Source organism: Spermophilus citellus (assembly GCF_964194105.1).
Source record: "Spermophilus citellus genome assembly, chromosome: 10".
Lineage (NCBI taxonomy): Eukaryota > Metazoa > Chordata > Mammalia > Rodentia > Sciuridae > Spermophilus > Spermophilus citellus.
In genome coordinates this window covers 132,542,973-132,563,594 of record NC_138197.1, presented here as the reverse complement: position 1 = coordinate 132,563,594, position 20,622 = coordinate 132,542,973, and the positions used below count along the sequence as shown (strand labels likewise).

Here is a 20,622-nt window from a genome sequence, read left to right as displayed (position 1 = left end):
TCCTCCTGCTGTGCTTGTCCTGGATGTCACCAGGCGTGGGGGCCTCCCTCACCCGCCCGCTCCCCGGGCCTTGACCTGGGCACGTGCCTCTTGCTCAGCTCGGGTTCCTCAGGTCATTATTTTCTATCCACGGCTGCCCTTCCGCATGGCCTCTGCGCTCTCCAGCCGACCACTCCCCGATGGCGGCATCTGTCCTGGCTCCCGGTCCCTTGGCCCACCTCTGACCGGAGGGCGTTCTGCTCTGCGCCCCAGGCTCCCTCGTCTCCACGGTATCACTCCATCTTGCAGTGCCTCTGTGGTCACTCACCGTCCCCCCACCCTCATCGTTAACCCCGCATCTTCCGCATCTTACTGTCCACTGCTCGCTCTGCTTCCTGGGCTCTCGCCGGTCGCCGGCCCCTGGAGGACCCACCAGAGTCCAGAGAGGAAGCCAGTGACATGGTGCATGGAGAGGGCAGGGCCAGCACCTGAGACTCCTGCACGGCCAGACCTGGGGCTGGACGTCCCCTACTGGGGCAGAGGTGTCCGAGGGAGATGCCTGCCACTTCCTCCTGCCCCCTTTTCTGGCCTTTCCTTCCTTCCCGCACCCACTCTCACCTACCCTGCTCCCCTGAGAACAATCAGTGCACAGAGGAAGGAGAAGTTGGCCAAAGGTCACCAAAACTCAGCTTGACAGCTGACTCCCAATGTGCTGTGTGACCTTCAGGAAGCCACACAACCTCTCTGAGCCATAGCTCCTACTCACCTAAAAATGTAAATAATATTCCTGCCACCAGGAGCTGTGGTGTGGGTGGTGAGGTGACCCTGTGACTGGGAGGCAGCTGCAAGGAGGGCTGAGCACAGCTGCGCTGGAATTCCTGCATCCTTCATCCATATGGATGTCCGTCCCCAGAGAGAGGGCGCCTGGCCATCCCCTCTGGCCTCTCCCATTGGCTGGGGCTCCGAGGTCAGGCCCTCAGCACTCAGACGTGAGGGTTGATTTGATTAAGGTCCTTGCCGCCCGCCTCGGCGGCGAGGGAGGGCGCTGGAGGGAGGCGCAGGCCTGGGGGAGGCGGTATTAATGGAGATCTTTGTGCTCCTGGTGGCTAATCCCTGAGGGAGGGATTGGCTGCTTAATTCCACCTTAATGCTCTGCTTCAACCCAGAGCCTTTCCCGAGACGTGGGCAGAGCAGCCGGGCATGGCCATGTCCACAGGGCGGCCTGGCCCTGGGGGCTGCAGCAGCAGAGGGAGGGGCGCGGCTGGACTCCCTGCCCTCTGGCCTCCCCCGCCTCCCCCTCCCTTCCCCTGGGCTGGGCAGGCTCCTCAGGCAAACACCCCAGGTGCCGACTGCCCGTCCCCCTCGCTGCCCCCTCCTCGGCTCACCGTCCAGGACTGAGACCCCAACGCCCTGGGTCCTGTCTGGGCTGCTCCTGCCCAGCCTCCCGCTCACCCCCCACGGGATCCAGCCCTGGCCGGCCCTTGCCACCTGCGCCCGAGCACCCAGTGGCACCTCAGGGAGCTACTCGTCATGGTCACAGGCCTCCGTGGCTGGGGCGCCACCCACCCCGCAGGCTGCTCCTGTGGAGGAAACCCTGTCCACTGGAAGTTCCCGGCTCAGGGCAGCCAAGGCCCAGGCGGTCAACCAACCCCGTCCTCCCGCACAGCTGGGCTCCAACTCCAGGGACGTCCAGGGCCAGCGGGCACCAGGACAGCCTGATCCTTGCAGCAGGCCCCTGGGGGTGCACGAGAGGAGGCTAAGGCTTTGGGGGGGGGCGCGGAGGCGTGCAAACCCAATGCCAGAACTACCTCGCCCAACTCTGCCCAGGTGGCTTGGGCCTCTGATCCCAGGAGAGTCAGAGCCATTAGAAATCCCAAGTATGCCACATGCCACCTCGGGATATTTGGGTAGCCTCCATCCACTGGGGACAGTCCCATCATGCACCAAGCCTATCAGGCCCAAGCGCTCCCCCTGGGCCCCTTCCTTCAACTCATGGCTCTCCCTGCACCCCTGCCTCATCCCTGCCTCCAACCAGGATCCAGCCACTAGGACCTCCTGGCTCTTCCTCAAACCCAGGTCCTGGCCCTCCCCAGGCTCCAGCAGGGTCCTCTCAGCTTTCTGCATGGCTCTTCCCCCTCCCTGCTTCACCCCTGACCCTTCACACCCACCACCAACAGGATCAGAGCAGAAGCCAGGGGCTTCCCACTCTGCCCACAGGCCAGCCTGAGGCCGGACCTGCCACGGTCAACACTGGAAACCAGGGCCTCGGGGCGTCTCTCATCCACGCCCTGCACACCAGCTGGAGGGGCTGCGGGGGTCAGGGCCGGGAAGGGCCTGGGCAGGGAGTCTTCAGGGCTGGACCGAGTCAGCTCCCAATCCTGGCTCCCCAGCTCGGGGCGACCCCGGGAACCTCCAGCTGCCCCGGGTCACCTAGGGAGAGCCCAGTGTGGCTCTCACCTGCTCCTGTCCCCAGGGCTGTGTGGCCGCTGGCCACTCTCATATCCGGGTGCTCAAGTTGGCGGCTGAAGCCGTCAGAGGCCAGGGTTTGAGGTGACAGGGGACCAGGGGCTCCTGGAGGAGGAGGAATTGAAAGGCTCTGTAAGCCCAGGAGGAATGTGGACGGGCAAGAGGGCAGGCCGGGCGGAGGGGCGGGCGGAGGGGCAGGTGAGGCCCAAGGGAGCCGAGGCCAGGCAGAGATTCCCAGCCGGGCCCTGGCCGAGGGCCAGCAAGGGCTCAAGGACGTGCCCACGGCTGGGCTGGAGCGTGTGGATGCACCCCTGAGCAGCCAGCCGTCAGGACAGCCCTCCGTGCTGGGCGCTGTGTCGGACGCTGGGGGCCAGACACGGTTCTGCCCTGGCCAGCGCCTGCTGCTGAGGCAGGAAGTCAGTGTCGTGGGCAGCCCCGCAGGCCCAAGCCACCATCGAGAAGCTCCGGGGAGCTGGGGGCTCCCCGAAAGGCGCCCTGGTCAGGCCCGTTGCTCAGCCAGACGGGGACGGGGAAGCCCCCCTGCCAGGGCCCCAGGCGTGACCAGGACGGGCCAGGGTGGGCCGGGGGAAGCCAGGGGAGGCCAAGAGTGGCCTCAGTGGTGGCACTTCTGCCCCCACCCTGCCATCTTCACAGCCTTTGGTGGCAGCCTGCAGGCGAGACACTAGGCTCAGGGGCCAGGGACTGTAAGGGTCCGGCGAAGCATCGGAGAAAGAGACCACACGAGACTAGCTCCATGCAATGGCAAGGGGGATTTATTAGGGATCCGTTCCAGCGCGCTGGGGCTCCGTGTTCACTCAAGAAGGGAGAGCAGCCCAGAGCCCAGAGCAGAGGTCAAGCAGAGCTTAAGTACACTTTTTGGGGAGGGCGGGGGCTTTGCATACATCAGAACAAATCATCATGAGGCGCGGGGAAATTGAACAACAACTCTGAGACAGGATTAGTACATTCATTGGCGGGAACAGTTTGGGTAGGGGTGATTGGTCACTTCTAAGTGGGGTACACATTCAAACTGGTTCTGGGGCCTGGATGCCTACGTGCCATGCTACCTGGAGCCCTTAGCTATTAAACAACCAGGGAATCAATGGAGATATTTACTGAGCAGCTCCCGCATTGTCCTAACAAGTTTACAGAGATTGCAGGTTCCGGGGATAGCAGGGGAATTGTAACAATAAACTTTTACCTTTTAGCCCAGGCCTTGTAATCTAGAAGCTTTACAATGCCCTAGTCTTTTACACTTTAACTCAGACTTTTGCAGCTTAGAAATTTTACCTTTACAGGACCTGCCTCGAGGGGCAGAGCTGGCTTCCGGCCCCAGGTTCCCCCAGGTTCCCCCACCAGGGCTGGGGTCGGGCCCAGAGCCCAGCATGGCCCAGAGCCCTCGGGAGCCGGCAGAAGACTGACCACGTTGAGCTGGACTTTGAAAGTCACTGGCCCCAGGGGCAGGGGGTATGGATGAGCCAGGAGAGGCCAGATCAATGTGCAGTGGAAAGTTCCAGAAGGGGCTTCCGCGAAGGCACGTGAGCTGCTAGGATGGCCATGGCCCTGGGCTGGCAGGGCCCGGCTGGCCTCGCTGCAGAGGCCGCCCCACCAGAGCCGCCGTGGAGCCCTGACAAGGAGCTGATTGTGTCCTGAGCTTTGATTTAAACCCTTAATGGATTTTTTCCACTCCATCAAGAGGCCCCGGGTCCAGGATGATAATGCAGATCCGAGCCTGATGCGGCTCAGCCAGCTCCGCTCCGCCGCCTCCCAGCCGAGCCGGGCAACGCAGGGGGAGCTCGGGAGCCTGAGGCCTGTCCATCCCGGGGCCCCCAGCGGGTGACAGTCATCCTGGCCGCCGTCCCACATGCCCCACCGCCAGGCCCTGCAGATGTGAGCACCTGGCCACGGTCATCCAAGGCGGGGAGAAAGCCCGGCTTCGGTGCCCGGTTCCCGCCCGAGGCCTGTGCCCTGGCCAGGGCGTGCCCCATCCTCCAGGGCCCTGTGGTCAGCCGCTCTACATAGCCTCCCTGTGGGTGAGGACACCTCACCCCCTGGCCTCTCCCAGCCCTGGCCCTTCCACACCAGTCCCCAGCCCCCCAGGAGGGCCGGGGTGACATGCTGAGGCCCCAGCGGCACTCCCCCGCCCCAGGGCCCTGTCTCGTCCTGGTCCTCGCCCCCGTTCCTCGGCTGCTCCTCCCTGATGGTCACACGTAGTGACAATAGCAGCTGACACATCTGTAGTCTCTGCAGGTGCCCAGCACAGCGTCCAGCGACTCCCACAGGTGAACCCCGGAGTCCTCTCAGCCCTTCTGCACGGAACACACCGGATGCTGCCGTTTTCCTGCTGAGGTCACTGAGGCCCAGAGAGGCTGAGGCCTTGCCCAGGGCTGCACAGCTCCCACTGGGAGCATCAGGGGGAAGCATAGGGCCCTTCTGCCCCTGAGGGGGAGCTTCTGATGGAGGAGAGCATCGGCTCCTGCTGCCAGCATCTGGGGACAGGAGCTCCAGATGTGGGCCCCTCTGCAGAGCCAGGCCCCCTCCCCCTTCCCTGCTGTGGCCACTTCTCTATGATGAAGGGCCCAGGGGCCCCGCAGCCCTCTGCCCCGACACCCCCTGCATCCTGTGGCCCTTGGTTCCCTAAGGATTTCCAGTGTCCACAGGGTCCTTGCCCTGCTCCCCAGAGTCCACAGCAAATGGGGCTGGGAGGCGGGTGGGTTCAGGGCCCCACCCTGGGCCCCGTCCCCACCCTGGGCCCCACCCCACCCTGGGCCCCGTCCCCACCCTGGGCCCCGTCCCCACCCTGGTGGTGCACACTCTGTCCACACGCAGTGCCCGCAGCACGGCTTTGGGGGCTCAGGGCTGGCACCCCCCATGGGGTTCGCTGGCCAGCGCTTCAGAGTGCTGCGCCTTCTCTGCCTCCCACAGCTGGGCCCCGCCCCTTCCCTCCCAGACCACCCCAGAAACCATGAGCCGCGGAGTCACCTGGGCTGTGTGCGGCGCAGCGTGGGATGCCGTGAGGACCGCAGCTGGGCTGCACAGCTGGGCGCGTCCTGCTTTGGGAGGGTGCAGACCTGGTGCCTGGCCTGTCCCCTGTGCACTCCTGGGTCTCTTCTCTGGTCTGGGATGGTCTGCCGTTGGGCGCGCAGGTCATCGGGTTGGCTCTTTGGGTGAGTGGCTTGTCTCTGACCTTCAGTTGACCTACTTGTAAAATAGGGGGTAACGCACCCCGTCAGGGCTGCCAAGGACTCGGTATTTACCCAGTGTTTGGTTGGTGCCTGCAAAGAGCAGGTGCCTTACCACCCGCTCTGCACCTAGCCACACCTGCTGCTCTCCGAGCCCCCTGTCTTCCATGAGGCTGCTGTGTCTCCCGCCCTCACACCCACCTGCCTCCCACTCCAGGAGTGTTGTGCCTGACCAGGTAGAAAGTCTTTCCAACGTGTAGTACTGGGGATGGAAACCAGGGCCTCCTGTGTGCTGGGCAAGTGCTTTACCACTAAGCCACAAAGGCCCCTGCCCCTTTCTAAATTCTATTTTGAGGCAAGGACTCACTAAGTTGCACAGACCGGCCTCGAACTTGTGATCCTCATGTCTCCTCATTTTCCTGCTTCTGCTGTTGGCTGAGACCTTCCGTGAACAGGTGCGGTGGTGTGGGTGTCCCTGGCTGGCTCCTGAGCTGGGGGGAGCGACTCCAGTCTTTTGTTGTGATTGTATTTTTGCTGGAGGCTCATAAGAATCTTTTATCATGTTACGAAATCTCCTCTATTCCTAGTCTGCTAAGCGTCTTTAGAATCCTGCCTGCGTTGAATATCATTAAATGCTATTATTAAATCGACTGAGATCTGCATATGATTAGTTATTATAGACTAATGGGGTGAATTACATTAATTGTCAGGGCCTCATCGATCCTGCCTTCCGAGAGCAAATCCGGCTTAATGAAGACGAATTGTTCTTTGCATACATAGCTCCGTTCTGTTTGCTAGTATTTTATTTAGGATTTCTGTATTTCAGTTTCGGTCTCTAATTGGTCTCAAATCTCCCTTTTATATTTACTGCTACATTGAAAATGGCTCTGAAGCCTGCTGGCTTAAAGCAAGCTAATCTCATCTCGCGTGGCTCTGGGTCAGGGATCCAGGCTGGGCAGGTGGGCTCTCGGCGGCCTCAGCTGGGAGACCTCGAGTCTGCAGCTGGAGTCACAGGAGGCCATTGGGTTATGGGGCTGGCAGTCGCTGCTGACAGTGGACTAGGGCCCTGGTGACACCCACAGGGAGCCCCCCATGCAGCTTGGGCTTCTGCACCCAGGGGGAAGGAGAGCAGGGGAGAGGAGGAGGGCCAGGGGCACTCCCTGCACCCTTTAACCCTTCTTAGGTCTAGCCCGCAGCTCAAGCCCGCAGCTCACACGCCATCTCGTGCAAGCTCTGTGCTGGTTCCGGAGGTCATCGGACTCCTCCCGGCCTCCAGCCAGGGAGAAGAGTGTCAGTCCTCCCTGAGAAGAGCATGTGGACGGGGCAGCTGTGTCTGGGAACCAACCTGGAAATGCAGTCTGTCCTCTTCTCTTGCAGGTCCTCATCAGCTCTATGTATGAGGCTGCATCCTGCCTCTAAAACAAATAGGAAAGTACTCCCACTGGCCGACTCTGCGCATAAACCGTCTGCACCGTCTCATTTCTTCCCTAAGTGTTTGGCAGAGTCCATCACCGAGGCCACCAGCGCCCTGAGAGCTCGTGGAAGGTTCTGAATTATACATCAAATGCTTTAGTAGATAGAGGACTAGTCTAGCTTGTTATCTTCTAGGTCCGTTTCCCCTGCTCCACCCTGTCCACCTGTCCTCTGCTCATTCAACTACATTTGATTTTGTGGACATGAGAATGCCTCACTCTCCCCCCCCAACATGGTGAGGTCTGCAGACACGTCTCTTTTCCATTCTTGCTATTGCTTCCTATTTTCTCAACCAATCACATGAGATATTTATCAATTCTTTTGCATTTGAAAAGACAACAACAAAATCATATATACTTTTCTGATATTTTTACTATTCTATATTTCTTTTCCAATTTTATTCTTTTTAGATCTTTCTACTTTAGGGGGTTCACTCTGTTGTTTTGGGGATACCAGGGGGTTGGCCTCTTGAGATAGATGCTGAGGTGACTTCTTTTCCCACCTAAAACACAGGTTTTTAGGCTATTTTTTAAAGAGCTGTCTTCGCTGCCTCCTGCGTATTTTGATGATTTATTTTTATTATTGCTCAGTCCAAAATATTTTCTGATTTCCAATGTGACATCTGGTCCAACTCACTCGTTATTTAGTTCATAAATTTAGAAACAGTGAGAATGTTCTGATTGCCTTGTAGTTACTGGTTTCTAGTTTAATTCCACTGAGGTCAAAGAAGATATGATTTTCATTACTTAAAATTTGTCAAGATTTGCTTTATGGTCTACATATAATCTATGATGGCGTTCTATTTCATAAGAATACAGATGCACTTGTTATTTTATAACGTTCTGTATACACCTGCTAGGTTAGGGGGGTTTGGTTTGTTTGGTTTTTTTGGTACCAGGGATTGAACCCAGGGACACTTAACCACTGAGCCACCTTGACAGCCCTTTTTATATTTTATTTAGAGACAGGGTCTCACTGAGTTGCTGAGGGCCTCACTAAGTTGCTGAGGCTGGTCTCAAACTTGCAATCCTCCTGTCTCAGCCTCCCGAGCCTCTTGGATCAAGGGCGTGCGCCACACTGGGGTTAGGTTTCTTAGTCATGTCTACTCTCCCCCGACCACCTTTCCTCTGCTCATTCTATGGTCGCTAAGTCAGAGAAGCATTTATCTCCCAGGATGATTGCTGCTGTCTCTTTTGAGTTCTGTTTTTTGCTTTATTTGAGATGTTGCTGTTGGTTCCCTCTGAATTTCGAGTGGGTTTGCCTTCTTGCTAATGGAAAATTGATCATGACAAAGAGTCCCTCTATAACTCTCTTTACGATTCTGCCTTAAAGTCCACTTGGCCTGGGGGGATGCAGCGAAGCCTCCTCTCTCTTGGTGGAGTTTGTGATTTTCATCTCTCAAGTGGGTTCGGGTCAGATGTCTCCCTAAGCCCCGTGCAGCTGGGGTTTAAAAGCCAATTAAGCTTGAGCAAGGTGCTTTCTGGCTTCCAATACGAGTGTTGCTTTTCTGTTTGTCCCTCCTGGTCTGTGACTATTTTTAGATGTTAGACATTTCTTACTTTACCGTTTCGGCGTCTGCCGGCTGGTTGGCTCCACAACCTTTATTTCCCGTTAGTGGTTGCCCTGGAGATTACAGCCTGCGTTTCCCACTGACGTCCTGTTTGAATGGACACTTTCACCACTTTATAGAAAATGCAGACATCAGTCGAGCATCAGTCTCTATGCCCTGGAGCGTCCTTTGTCCCGGGCTGCTCCGGCCTGCCCCTCCTCTGGCTCTGCATCCCCCACGCTGACAAGTCTTGGAAGTCCCTTCCACCTGCACCATTTCTTCTACAGCAGGATCTTCTAGAAGTTCCACGAGCAGTAAATTACCCGGCCTCCCCCCCCTTTTTTTTGTCTGAAAATATTTGTGTTTCCTTTTATTTTGGAGGATTTTTTCATAAGGTACATGATTCTAGGTGGAGATTATTTTACTTTCTGGTTTTATTTTCAAAGTTTTTAATTGAAAAATCCTTGTGCGCATTGGGGGGTCAGCTGGGACGCGTAGCTATGCATGGTCAGAGGGGAATGGTCAAGTGGGCCAGCGGCTACCCTGAGCTGCCGCTCGGCAGGTGTCTGGCTCCTGCCCCGGGTCTGGGTCCTGGGCAGGTCCTTCTCTGGCTATGTGAGCCTCTCTCTGTCTCTGGTTTGGGGCAGTCTCCAGGACGCACCTGTGTGCCATTGGAGCTCCTCATGTTCTTGGATCTTGACCTGGTGCCTTCATCAAATCTGAAAAATTCTTGGAGAGTCTTTTCAGATGTTGCTTCTGCCTGATTCCATGCTCTTCCCCGTTCGGGGCTGTTTTTGGCCATCTTTTCCGGAACATTCCTTTTCTCCTCCCTGCTGCTCTGACCCTCTGCTCCCTGGCTGACAGTCCGCTGACCCTCCACCTGCTGAGGTCAGTTCCTTTGTGTTTCAGATCCCATTTCCCACCTGCCCCTGTGTCTGCACAGTCCAGCGTCCTCTGTTCTGCAGAGTAGCCGCGGCCTCCAGGGTGGACATTTTTTTGCCTCCCCCCTCCGGCTCCGGCTCTCTATGCCCGAAGATTCTTAAACGAGGCGAACGTTGAATCAAAGGTCACAGAGCCTCTTTAGGGCACCACCGTCCTCCTGAGGACTCTAACCCAGGGGGCGTTCACTTAGGAGGGACAGCGCAGCCCGCCCAGGCCTGGATGGGGTCTCAGCTCCAAGGGAGGGGCCCAGCTCGGAGACATCCAGGTCATTGGGGGATCCGTGGAGCTCTGGGCTGTCCTGGGCCATCTCTTGGCCCCAGAGGCACCTGGGACCCACCGGGCTACACCCCGCCTGGCTGACTGGAGTGGTGAGGCTGAGTGTCCCCAGGCCCCAGCCCATCTGTCCCTGGGCAGCTGGCATGTCCAGACCCAGCTTTAACTGGGCCACTGACGGAGCCCCAGGCCCCTCCTGAGCACGCCCCCGGCTCTGCCTGAGTCGCTTGCCTACCGGCCAGCACGTCCTCACAGCCCCACCCCCTGGCTCAGGGGGATGGTGGGTGCAGAGGGGGACACTGGTGGCCTGTGTTCCCAGCGGCCTGGAGAATGTGGACCCTGCTTCGTCCTGTTACAGGGGGAGGCAGCACAGAGGCCCCTTCACGCCCCAGTTCCTGCGGTCAAGTGAGGAGGGTTCAGACACGTTCAGAGCAACAGGCAGGAGCTGACGAGGGGCAGGAAAAGGGACAGAGGGGTCCTCTCGGAGAGGAGAGGGACAAGGTGTGTCTCCGGCACCCCAGTTTATTGGGGATCCCAGAGAAGGTTCCAGAGGGTCCCACCCAGGCCCACCTCTTGACTTCTGACTGACAGCAGGGTGACATCCGACCCTGAGGTCCCCACTGCCATGACACTCTAGATCCCCTGGCCCCTGCCCACTGGTCCTAACTGGATTCTTTGGCGTGTCACAGGTTTTGTGGTCGGGAGGGACCATCCTTACCTGCCGGAGCCTGGTCCCAGAAGTCTCCCCCTCGGTGTAGCTCGGGTTCCTCGACCCAGGGCTCCTTGTGGATAACAAGTAGTTTGCCGAGGACCGTGACGTCCCCGTCCACTTAGGCCAGCAGGGCTGCAGTGAATTGCTCTTGGGGGTCAGCACAGTGGCCCGTTTGACTGAGTCATTCCCTTGACCTTGGTCCCCATCTTCGCCTGTCTGTCCCCAGCACTCCTAAAGCTCCAGAAGATTCTCCCCACATCGAGCTCCACATCGAGCCCCTAACAGCTCCCCACCACCCAGGCCCTGCTCCTGTCCACCCCTCAAAACCCTGTCACACACTGTGGCCCTGGGTCTCCCTTCCCGGCCAGGCGTGAGCCTCTTGGGACAGCCTGACCTCAGGCCCCCAGACTCTAACCCTGGTCGTGGGGCCAGCTCAGAGCTTCCACCCCCCTGAGGTGACGGAGGAGGGGACAGAGGTGGGAGGCCACAAGGAGAAGGGGAGGCTCGCCCTCGGGGACGGACTGGTCCCAGCCAGCAGCTCTGGGGGCCAACCTCCTCCCCACTACCCTTCCCTTCCCGCTGTGACGCTGTCGGGTCCCCTCACTTCTCTGAGGTCCGTCCCTCCCCCTAAGATGGGTGATGACATGCCCCTGAGGGCTGCTGTGGGATCCCAGTAGATCACATCAAGTGACCTGGTGGCCCTGAAGCAGCAAGCCCCATGTCTGGGCTCCTGTCACGGGAATTCGAGTTCTCCCCTGGGCCAGGAGCCCGGGCGGGAGCTGGAGTCCTTTCTAGGGTTGCTGACGACGGCCACCAGCCACCTCTCCCCGTGCTGGAGGACAGAGTCCAGGGGAGGGCTGGGCTGGCCCCCCAGGGCTCCGGGCAGCGTCCTTCCCGCCGGCGGCCCCGGTGGGATTGGCAGCTGTGTCACCCAGTCCCCCCCACCCCCCCTCCTGCATGCGTCCCTGTGCCTCCCGTGGCCTCGTATCCGGACCCCGTCACTGGATTCAAGGCCGATCCTAATCCTCATCTTAAGGAATTACATCTGCCAAGACTCCATTTCAAATTAAGGCCACGTTGGACTTTCAGGGTGGACATGGACTTGGGGGAGGACATCAACGCCCTGCGGGAGCTCAGGCGGTGTCTGCGGTGAGATGGAGGAGGCGCCACGCGTCAGAATCTCGGGGGGAGGCTGTGCCCTCCTCGTGGGGCCCGGCCCGGGGCGCCCAGCCCGTGGCCGATCCCTGAGAACCAAGCTGTGTCCCAAACCCGCGGCTTCCCCGAGGCCACCCTGTGAGGCCCTGCGGTGCTGCTGCCCTGACCGGGGCATCTGCAGCCAGTTCCCAGCCAGAGCCACCAGAGACGGATTCCCAGCGTTCCAGGCACCGCCGGGCCGTGACGCAGCCTCGGCATCTGGTCTGGATGTTGGAGGAGAAGTGCCCAAGGGCTTCCATGACCCACAGCCTGCCAGGAGGACAGGAATGGCCAGCGGGAGGCTGGGGGACCTGGGGACAGCACTCCTCATAGACCTCTCAAAGGCCTGTCACTCGAGCATCCCAGTGTGGTCCATAGAACCCACAGAGTTTGCTCTGGGCTGGACCAGCCCTCCCTCTCCTGGACCCAGCCACTCTGAGAATCCTCCACTGCCTCAGAGGCACCCTGAGGGCTGGTCTCAGGGCCTTTGCACAAGCTGCCTGCAGCCCACCCTCAGCTGGTTAGTTCCAGCTTCTGGGTTCAGCCTGAATGCGCTGGCTCAGCCTGGGCTCAGCCACTGTGAGCTCTTCTCCAGGGCCCCATGTTCTGGTCTCCAGTCACATTGTTCATGATGGCATCTGCCCTTCCCCTGAGGGACCGAAGACTCCTGGGAGAGGTGGCTCCTCTCCATGCCCTCTGCCCAGTACAGCACTTGCTGCAGAGCCCAGGCCCCTGGACATCTGGGGAGCCCTGGCGAGGGGTCCCTGGTGGCGGCGGCTTGATCTGTGATGGCAGACAAATGACATTTTTTGAGTGTCATTTTCTCCTATTGGCAAGATGGGGTGATGGACCCTGGCCTGTCCACCCACCTGACCAGACGGTCCTGCGGCTCAAGATCATCTTACGGGGGCTCACCTAGGCACTCCTCTAGGGAGTGGACACGGGGGCAGCAGTCCCCTGTCCTCCCGGAGCCCCATCTGGGGGCCATAGACAGCCGACAGCAGGGACGGCGAGTGCTGGGAGAGTGGGCGCCCCGGGCTGCTGCCGCGGGGGGCGGGGGGCTGCCCAGAAAGACCCAGAAACACGTGGCCCAGCTGCAGCCCCATCTCCAGGTCCCTCCAAGGAGCGGGGGACTTAATCAGGTGGGAAGCTGTTGCCAGCTGTGTCCACTGCGGCACCACACCAGTCCCCTGCCCGCGCAGATGAGCCTGGAGGGACCCGCCCCTCCCAGGAGGGCACCCGTCCAGCCGCTGATTATCTCTCTGCACTCAGCCAGGGGCCTATCGAGGTCAGGCGCTGGGCGGCCCTCTGCCGCGGGCTCTGCGGAGCAGACTCGGGCCCCTCTCCCGCTGCTGACTGGGGTCCTGGGCACCAGCTCCCCGGGAGAAGTGGACAGAAGCGCAGGTAGGGCCAGTGGCACCCCATGTGGTGTGTGGCACTGGGAAGGCGCTGGGCGGGGGTCAGAGGTGCTGGCCTGGCGGGAGTCCCGACCCTGCCACACACCAGCCGCCCATCTCGTCCCCCCAGCCTGGCCGGGTTGCCTGGGAGTCAAATGAGGCTGAACCTCCACCTATCGCGTGGACGCCCACCCTCCCCATCCCTTGGAAATCTGGCTTCAGGGGGCGGGTGGGCTCCGTGCTGAGCGGTCTGGCCCGGGTATGGACCTCCTCAGGACTTCCAGAAAAAGACAAAAAGCGGTTGCAGAGTCTGCTGTAGCGTCAGACTCGCGCGCGTGGTTTATTAGAGGTCAACTGAAATGTCCGTGTCAACCTGTCACTGCGCTGCCTGCATGCCACAGCAGGGAAACCAAACTAGGTCAAATTGGGGGCCGTACTGGTCTCTGCTGGACCCCCGCTTCCTTTCAGGACTGGCTTATTCCTCTGGAGCAGGTCCGGGCTCTCTGTCGGGTTTGGCTGTGGTAGCCCTCACCAAACACATTTACAGGAGACGCCACGTCCCTGATGGTCCTCATGTTCAATGCTGGGCTGTAACAGTTAGCTTGTGCTATGTAACAAAGAAGCCCAAATCTTGGGGGCGTCGAGTCACGATGGTGTATTTAGCTGGCAATTCTGGGGCTGCCTGGGACGCCTGGGTCAGGCTGGGCGAGGTGGAGACATGTGCGCAGAGAGGCGTGCGTGGTGCTCCGTCGAGGACACGGTGGCAGGAAGGGGAAGCAGGTGAGGTGCCGTCAGGGACAGCGTGGGCAGGTTTGCTGCCTGGTGACACGGGGACACGTGCTAGCACCAGCCATGGTGCCATTAAGAACCAGTTCCACTGGGTATGGGTGCCCCGTGCTGGGTGACAGGTGGCCTTCACAGTGGGTGGTGCAGGTGCAGAGGGTGAAGGAGAACGAGGAGGAGGGCCGGGGACGCCGGAGACTTCAGAGGTCTTGGAAGTCGCTGATGTGACCGCTGGGCCCTTGAAATGTGGACACTGAGTCCCGGGGGCCCCCGACAGGAGCCGCCGTGGCCCCTGGGGTACAGGTGGCAGGCTCTGCCCCTGCCCAGGGCCGCTCCCTTCTCTGACCCAGGTGGGATTGTCGTCCTCGGGTGTGCCCTGTCCGCAGGGGCGTCCACGCGCTGTCCTCCCTCCTGGAGGGATGAAATGAGATGGCCCACTGCTGACCTGCTGCCTGTCTCCTCCACCTCCCGCCCCGTGGACAGCCTTTGCGGGGAGCGTCCCGGGGTGTGCAGCTGGGCTGCTCCTTAAAGAGCTCCCTCACGGGGCCTTGGGTGGGACTCCCACTGTCAGAGATGGGTGCCCCAGACCCCAGGTCCCTCGATCTGCAGGTGGGGAGCCCCAAGATAAGCACCCGTGACACCAGCATCCGTCATGGCCACTGGGGGTGCGTCCCGGCCATGCCTTGGCTCCCACCTGCCCCTCCCACCCCAGCTCTGTGGTGCTGAGTGACCTCGGGGAGACCTATAACCTCTCTGGGCCTGGGTGGCTGCCTCTGGCATGTGGACGTGATGATGGCCTCGGAGAGGCCCCTGTGAGGATGAGGGGCTCCCATGAGGCTCCTGGGGAGAGCCGCGCGCGGCCCTGCGGGGGCCACGAGGTCGCTGCTCCATTCCCTGCTCTCCGCGGTGCCCCAGCCTCCCTCCTCCAGCGCAGCTGAGCCCGGAGTCGCAGGGTCTCAGAGCCGACGCAGACGGGCCTGGCCCCACAGAGCCCCGTCACTCCCCTGGGTCCCGTGGGAGCCAGGACCTTGGCAGCTGCTCCCTGGGAGGCAGCAGGAGCCTCTAAGCACAGAGTGGCCCCTGCTGAGCCCCGGGAGGGTGCTGGCCCCGCGCCTGTCCCCGGGCCGTTTCTCCGCTGTGCGCTGTGCGGCAGGGTGGGCCAGCCTGGCCTTCTTCAGCACCTGGCACAGGACACTCAGGGACAGGAATCAGACACGACCCTGCCCACCTGGCGCACCGTCCCCAGGGCCGATGGTTAATGGGACCCTCAGCAGGGGCTCGGGAGGCCAGAGCCAGGGCTGGGGTGGGGCGGTGCCCAGGCTCCCTTCCAGCAGAGCTGTGACCCTCAGGCCCACGCGCACAGGGGACTGTGGGGACGCTGGCCCCTGTGCCCGCAGGGGAGGCTGCTGCCGCTGGCTGCCAGCCCGAAGGCTCCAGGCGGCTGCCCCAACGTCCAGCTGAGACCGGCCCCAGGCCCCCGGCTGCAGGCGGAGTTTGGGGTGCCCCAGGGCTGCCCCTCCAGCGCAGAGGACGAGCCGAGGGTCTGGGGGCCTGTGAGTGAGTGGGTGTGAGTGTGTGTGAGTGTGTGTGAGTGTGTGTGAGTCGGTGTGCGTGGCTGTGCTTGCACATGGGAGTGCCCACGTGCGAGTGTGCTTGGCTGCGTGTGCCCTGGGCACGTCCTGCACTAGGGAGCCACGGCCGGCTTCCCTGTGAGTCTTTGGTGTCCTCGTCCCAGGAACAGCTTCTGAGGACAAAGGAGCCCTTTCCCAGCTTGGGATGCCCCGGCTGGAGGGGGCAAAGCCTGGCCAGAGGGCCGCAGCCTGGGTGACCCGGCTGTGCTGGGGGGCCTGCCGGATGCCAATCTGCTCTGCATCTGCTGGAGGAGGGTCCGGCTCTTCCGTCCCATCTTTCCCTGTCTGTCCCAAGGCCCCCGCCTTGCCCTGGGGACAGCCCCACACCTTCCTGAGGGCTGGATGGGCGCTTCCTGCTCCCACACCCAGAGTCCTGTGGCTTTGGTCTGCTCAGGGTGCTGTCGGAAAACGCCACGGCCACCAAGGGCAGGGGCCAGGGGCCACCAGAAGCAGGGGCCAGGGGTCACCAGAGGCAGGGGCCGAGGGCCACCGCGGGCAGGGGCCGGGGCTTACACAGCGGACATTTCTTTGCAGCCTGGGGCTGAGGGCTGCTTGAGGTGCGGCTGCTCACACCTGGCTCACGCTCCTGCCATGTCCTCACAGCGGGTGGCAGACCTGTTTCATCTTCTAGGACACACTAGTCCCATAAGGAGGGCCCGACCCCTTGAGCTCACCACCTCTCAAAGCCCCACCTCCTAGTGCCAGCCCACCATGGTCAGGATGTCCAGACCCTGCGCTGGCCAGTGCTGTTCACCCCTCGGTGAACACCTCCTGGGTGGCACCATGGCCCGCCGCCCCCAACCTCCCTGGCACCCCCTCCCCCATCCCCCCACCAACCCCCTCCCGCCCTGGTGTGTGCCCCCAGGCTTCCTCCAGGCACCGCTGGACAATTCAGAGTCCGGGCGAGTCTCACCTTAACCTTCAGACGCTCTGAACCCAGAGCCTCGCCTCCCCCAGTCCAGTGAGGCGTGGCCCAGGGCCAGGGACTGGTCAGTTCCCCTGGCCTCCTCCCTCACGCCCTCCCCAGACCCCCCGGGGCCTGGGCTGGGGCCCGATGCGGCTGTGAGCATCTCTGGAGACCCCCTCTGTGGGTCCCTGGTGGGCAGTGCCTCCCTCTGCCTTAGTTTCTGGGTCTAACTTGACTGTAAGAATGAGACCCTTACCCTGTCCCAGCGCAGACCTAGGGCAGGAGCCCAGGAGGTCCCCGGGACCGTGTCGAGGTCGGGGTTCGCTGCCCCACCGGAGGCCCCAGCACAGAACTGTGGCTCTGACAGGCAGCATCCAGGAAGGCCCAGCAGGGCCCTGCACCTCTGGCCTGGCTGGAGGGACGCCAAGGCCAACCATCACAGCGGCCAGGCCTCCGCTAGCCACCAACATGCCTCCACCTGCCTGGACCCCAGAGGAGGAGGCCTGTGAGAGCCAGTCCCCCTGGCCAGCGCTGGCCTCTTGGGCTGGCCTTGCTGCCCAACTCAGCCCAGGCTTGCTCAGCATACCATGCTGTCCCAGCCCCACGTCCAGCATGCTGCCTGGAGACCTCCCCTCCACCAAGGCCTGGAGGGAGAAACTGGCCCAGACAGGGACAGACATAACCCAGCCCAGGCAGCAGGGGCCAGCCAGAGCCCCGGGAACCCCCAGGACGGGACCTCCAGGGACCAGTGCTTCCCCAGGGACGGCTCCTGGGACAGGTCCCCCACACCTCTGCCTCCCTCCCTGTGCTGACCAGGAGGGAGTCAGGTGGTGGCCCATTCCTCCTCCAGGGCTGGGGTCCCTCCTCAGGAGGTGGGCACCCTGATCCTCATGTGGGTGTGGCCCAGGCGCAGGCTGTGTGATGGACAGGCAGCGTCAGGAAGGCCCAGGCTGGTCCCCCGGCCTCCCTGTCCTCAGCCGGGGCTCCAGGCTCCTCCCACGCTGCACCCCTCTGGTGACCAGGACCGCTGGCCTCTCGGCCAGCCCAGAGCGGACAGCTGGCTCCAGCCCTGACTCAAGCAGCGCCTGACGGAAGGGATTCCCGGGAGTCCCTGGAGGCGCTGGGTGCTGTCCAGCGGCCGTGGCCAGCGGGAGGAAAGGATCCCGTCCGGCAGGGAACCCTCTCGCCCTCCGGCAGTGTCCCATGTCCAGCTGGGCTCAGCCCTTCTGGGAGGCTGGGACTGTCCCACCAGAGAGACACTGGGTGGTCAGCATGACCTCACGTCCTGGACGGGAGCCTGGACGCTGCTCGGAGCACTTTCCCGCGAATGTGCAGCCTGCTGAGCGGGAGCTGCTGGCCAGCTGCTGGGGACGGGGACGGGGACAGGGGAGGAGGGAGATGAGACCTCCCATCTAACCTGGCGCTGGGCCAGGCCCTGGTGCAGATGGCCCCCACGGTGTCCCTGCCCCACAGCCAGGTCTCCTCGGTTACCCCTCAGCAGCTCTCCAACCACAGGGCCCAGGGCCTGGCGGGAGGGGAGCCCGTCCACAGTGAGGAGCTGGGCTGGGGACAGTGGCCTGCTGGATCCCGGGGTGGACAGCCACAGAGCCGCCTGTCCATTCAATCACTCAGCACTCGACAGCCAGGTGCCTGGAGGCGGGTGGCTCGGGGTGGCCCACTGGGTCAGGGCGCTTGCCCCGGGTACTTGCCTTCCTCAGGCTCTGAGCCCCTCTGGCCCTTGGTCTCTGGATCTGTAAAATGGCCCTGAGCAGGGTCTGCCGTGAGTGGACGGACGGCGAGTGGCCGGAGATAGGATGCGTCCAGGGCTGGGGAGGGGCTGGCACAGGTGCCACGTGGAGCCTGGGGCAGGGTGCTGGGGCGGGGACGTGGGGACACAGGACCTGGAGAAGCTGGCCCGGGGACCTGACCCGTGGTCGTCCTTCAGCGCAGGACAAGGGACAACGTACTGGGCGCCACTGGGGTCAGGAAACAAGAGGTTTCGTCCCCTCCGTGTGCCGAATGTGGGGGACGTGGCGCAGGGCTTGAGGGACCCCTCTGGACCCCCGCTGGGTCCCCACGGGGCTCACTCCACTTGCCCTGTGCCTTGACTGCGTCTGCCCTTCCCTCCCCGCAGTGACCGCAGTGACCCCAGCTCCCGGCTAAGTGGCCGCAGGACCCGGCCGTCCTCCAGCCTGTGTGGGAAGCAGGGATAACAAGGTCCACTTTCCCAGGACGATAAGAGAAACGAGCGAGTTAATGGCTCCAAGTCACTCTTCAGGGCCAGCATCCTGCCACAGCCACCCCATGCCGGTCCCCTCCGTGCCTGCCTGGGGGCAGGGTTCAGGTCACCAGGTGTGGCTGCTTGGGATGCGTTGCAGGGACCCACCTTGGTGCACTTACAGTGTCCTCAATGGCTTTGCGCCAGGACAAAGCCACCAGGAGCCTCGCCTGCCCAGGTCTTTCTTGGGGTGGCCGATGCCGGCTGGTGGTGATGAAGCCCAGCTTCGCTCCCCAGGTGACGGCAGGAAGTGGTCACCTCAGAGAAAAATGTGTGGGCACCTCTGGGTGGAGGCCAGTTTTTACCAATGTCCAGTGCGATGTTTGTCCTTACTGCACACCCCTGAGCCTGCCACCCACATTTCCTTGTGTCCCAGAAATCTTAGTCCTGACTAGGATTAGAGAAAGCCATACTGGAGCGTGCCGCCTCCTGGCTCCCTGTGTCAGTCTCTTTTCTGCTACTACAATGAACTACCTGAGGCAGGCTGACCTTGTAAAGACAGGAGGTCTATTTAGCTCAGAACTGCGGAGATTGAAAGTCCAGAGAAGATCGTGTGGCTCAGGCAGGAAGCCATGGCAAAGACAGAGGGGGGGGGGTCCCCACAAAACCCAGGAAGCCCGAGAGGCGGGCACCAGCCTCATTCTTACAACAAGTCACAAGAACTCAGGGGTCCCTGACCCCTTCAAGGTCTTGCCCCCATGACCTGAGGACCTCCCACTGGGCCCCACCTCTCAGAGACCCCAGTGCCCCCAAATTGCCACAGTGGGGACCAAGCTCCCTGCCGGTGGCCCTTTGGGGACACACTCAAGCCACAGAGTCCTCTCCCAGAGTGGCTCCCCCATAAGGTCAGCAGAGGGTGGCGACAGTGTCAGCCCCAAGCTGGCCCCGAGCCACCGGCCAGGCCTGTGCCCCGTCTCCTTCCTTGGTGCCTGTTCACAGGGGGCCCTGCCCTACGGCCAGGGAGGCCCGCGGTGCCCAGAGTGGCCGCCTCCCCGGGGAAGACCACGTCCTGGGGGTGAGTGGCGGCTCTCAGCGCCTGAGACACGTCCCCATTTGTCCCTGCTCAGTGCTCAAAGGACAGGCAGGCGGCTGAGTGGCCGAGCAGGGCGGCCAGGAATGGTGGACGCGAGGGGCTCTGGATGGTCCCCGCACTGCAGGGCTTCCTCCCGCTGGACGGCGGGGGCAGGGCACAGGTGTCCCTCTGGCCCCTTTTCCTAGCTCTGGGAGCTGCCTCGAAGGTGGCACAGCCCGGTCCTGCCCAGTCCCTCCCCGTGTCCTCACCTTGGCTGGCTTGGAGAGCGGGGCCAGGGTCACTGAAGGCCAGTCAGCGTGACCACCGTGAGCCTCTCCTTGATGGTGGGCCTCTGCAGCTGGGAACTTCTGTTCCTTGTTTTTTGGGTGAGGAAGCTCAGAGAAGGCAAGGGGCACCCCAGGGTCACACAGCAGGAGGGTGCAGGAGCTGTCGTGAGAATCCCCTGCTGCACCAGGAAGCCTCTGGCCCTGCTGTGCCGCCTTAGGCTAGACCAGGTGTCCTCTGAGCTAGACCAGGTATCCTCTGAGCTAGACCAGGCGTCCTCCTGGCCCCTAAAGCCCTCGGGGTCGGATCAGCAGGGCCCTAATGTGCCGCATGTGACAGGCTTTCGACAAGCTTTGTCGGGGACAGGCGGCTCTGAGCGGACACGGAGGTGGCACCGTCAAGACACAAATGATGAACTTGCAGAGACTGAAGGTCACCCTGATGGCAAGTGGCTGGGCCAGGGTCACCCTCCCCATCCTCCAGGGACCTCGGGGGCAGCAGAGGTGGCGAAGCCATCTGGGCTGGCGCTCTTCGGCTCCTGCTCCCTCCCGCCAGCTGG

The 20,622-nt window shown here is 61.9% G+C and overlaps 2 protein-coding genes across 2 annotated transcripts in view; one reads left to right on the top strand and one right to left on the bottom strand.

Annotated features, from left to right (window-relative positions):
• The window catches only part of SHISAL1 (shisa like 1), a gene marked incomplete at its 3' end in the record, with an annotated part of 98,224 nt that overhangs the window by 9,927 nt on the left and 67,675 nt on the right, over positions 1-20,622 (top strand). The gene's annotated exons all lie outside the window — the stretch shown is intronic.
• Positions 9,766-20,622, bottom strand: part of PARVG (parvin gamma) — a 124,635-nt gene continuing 113,778 nt past the window's right edge. The window contains exon 14 of the transcript XR_014024249.1: positions 9,766-9,776. The gene's annotated coding sequence lies outside the window, so the exon portion shown is untranslated. The remainder of the gene's footprint in view (positions 9,777-20,622) is intronic.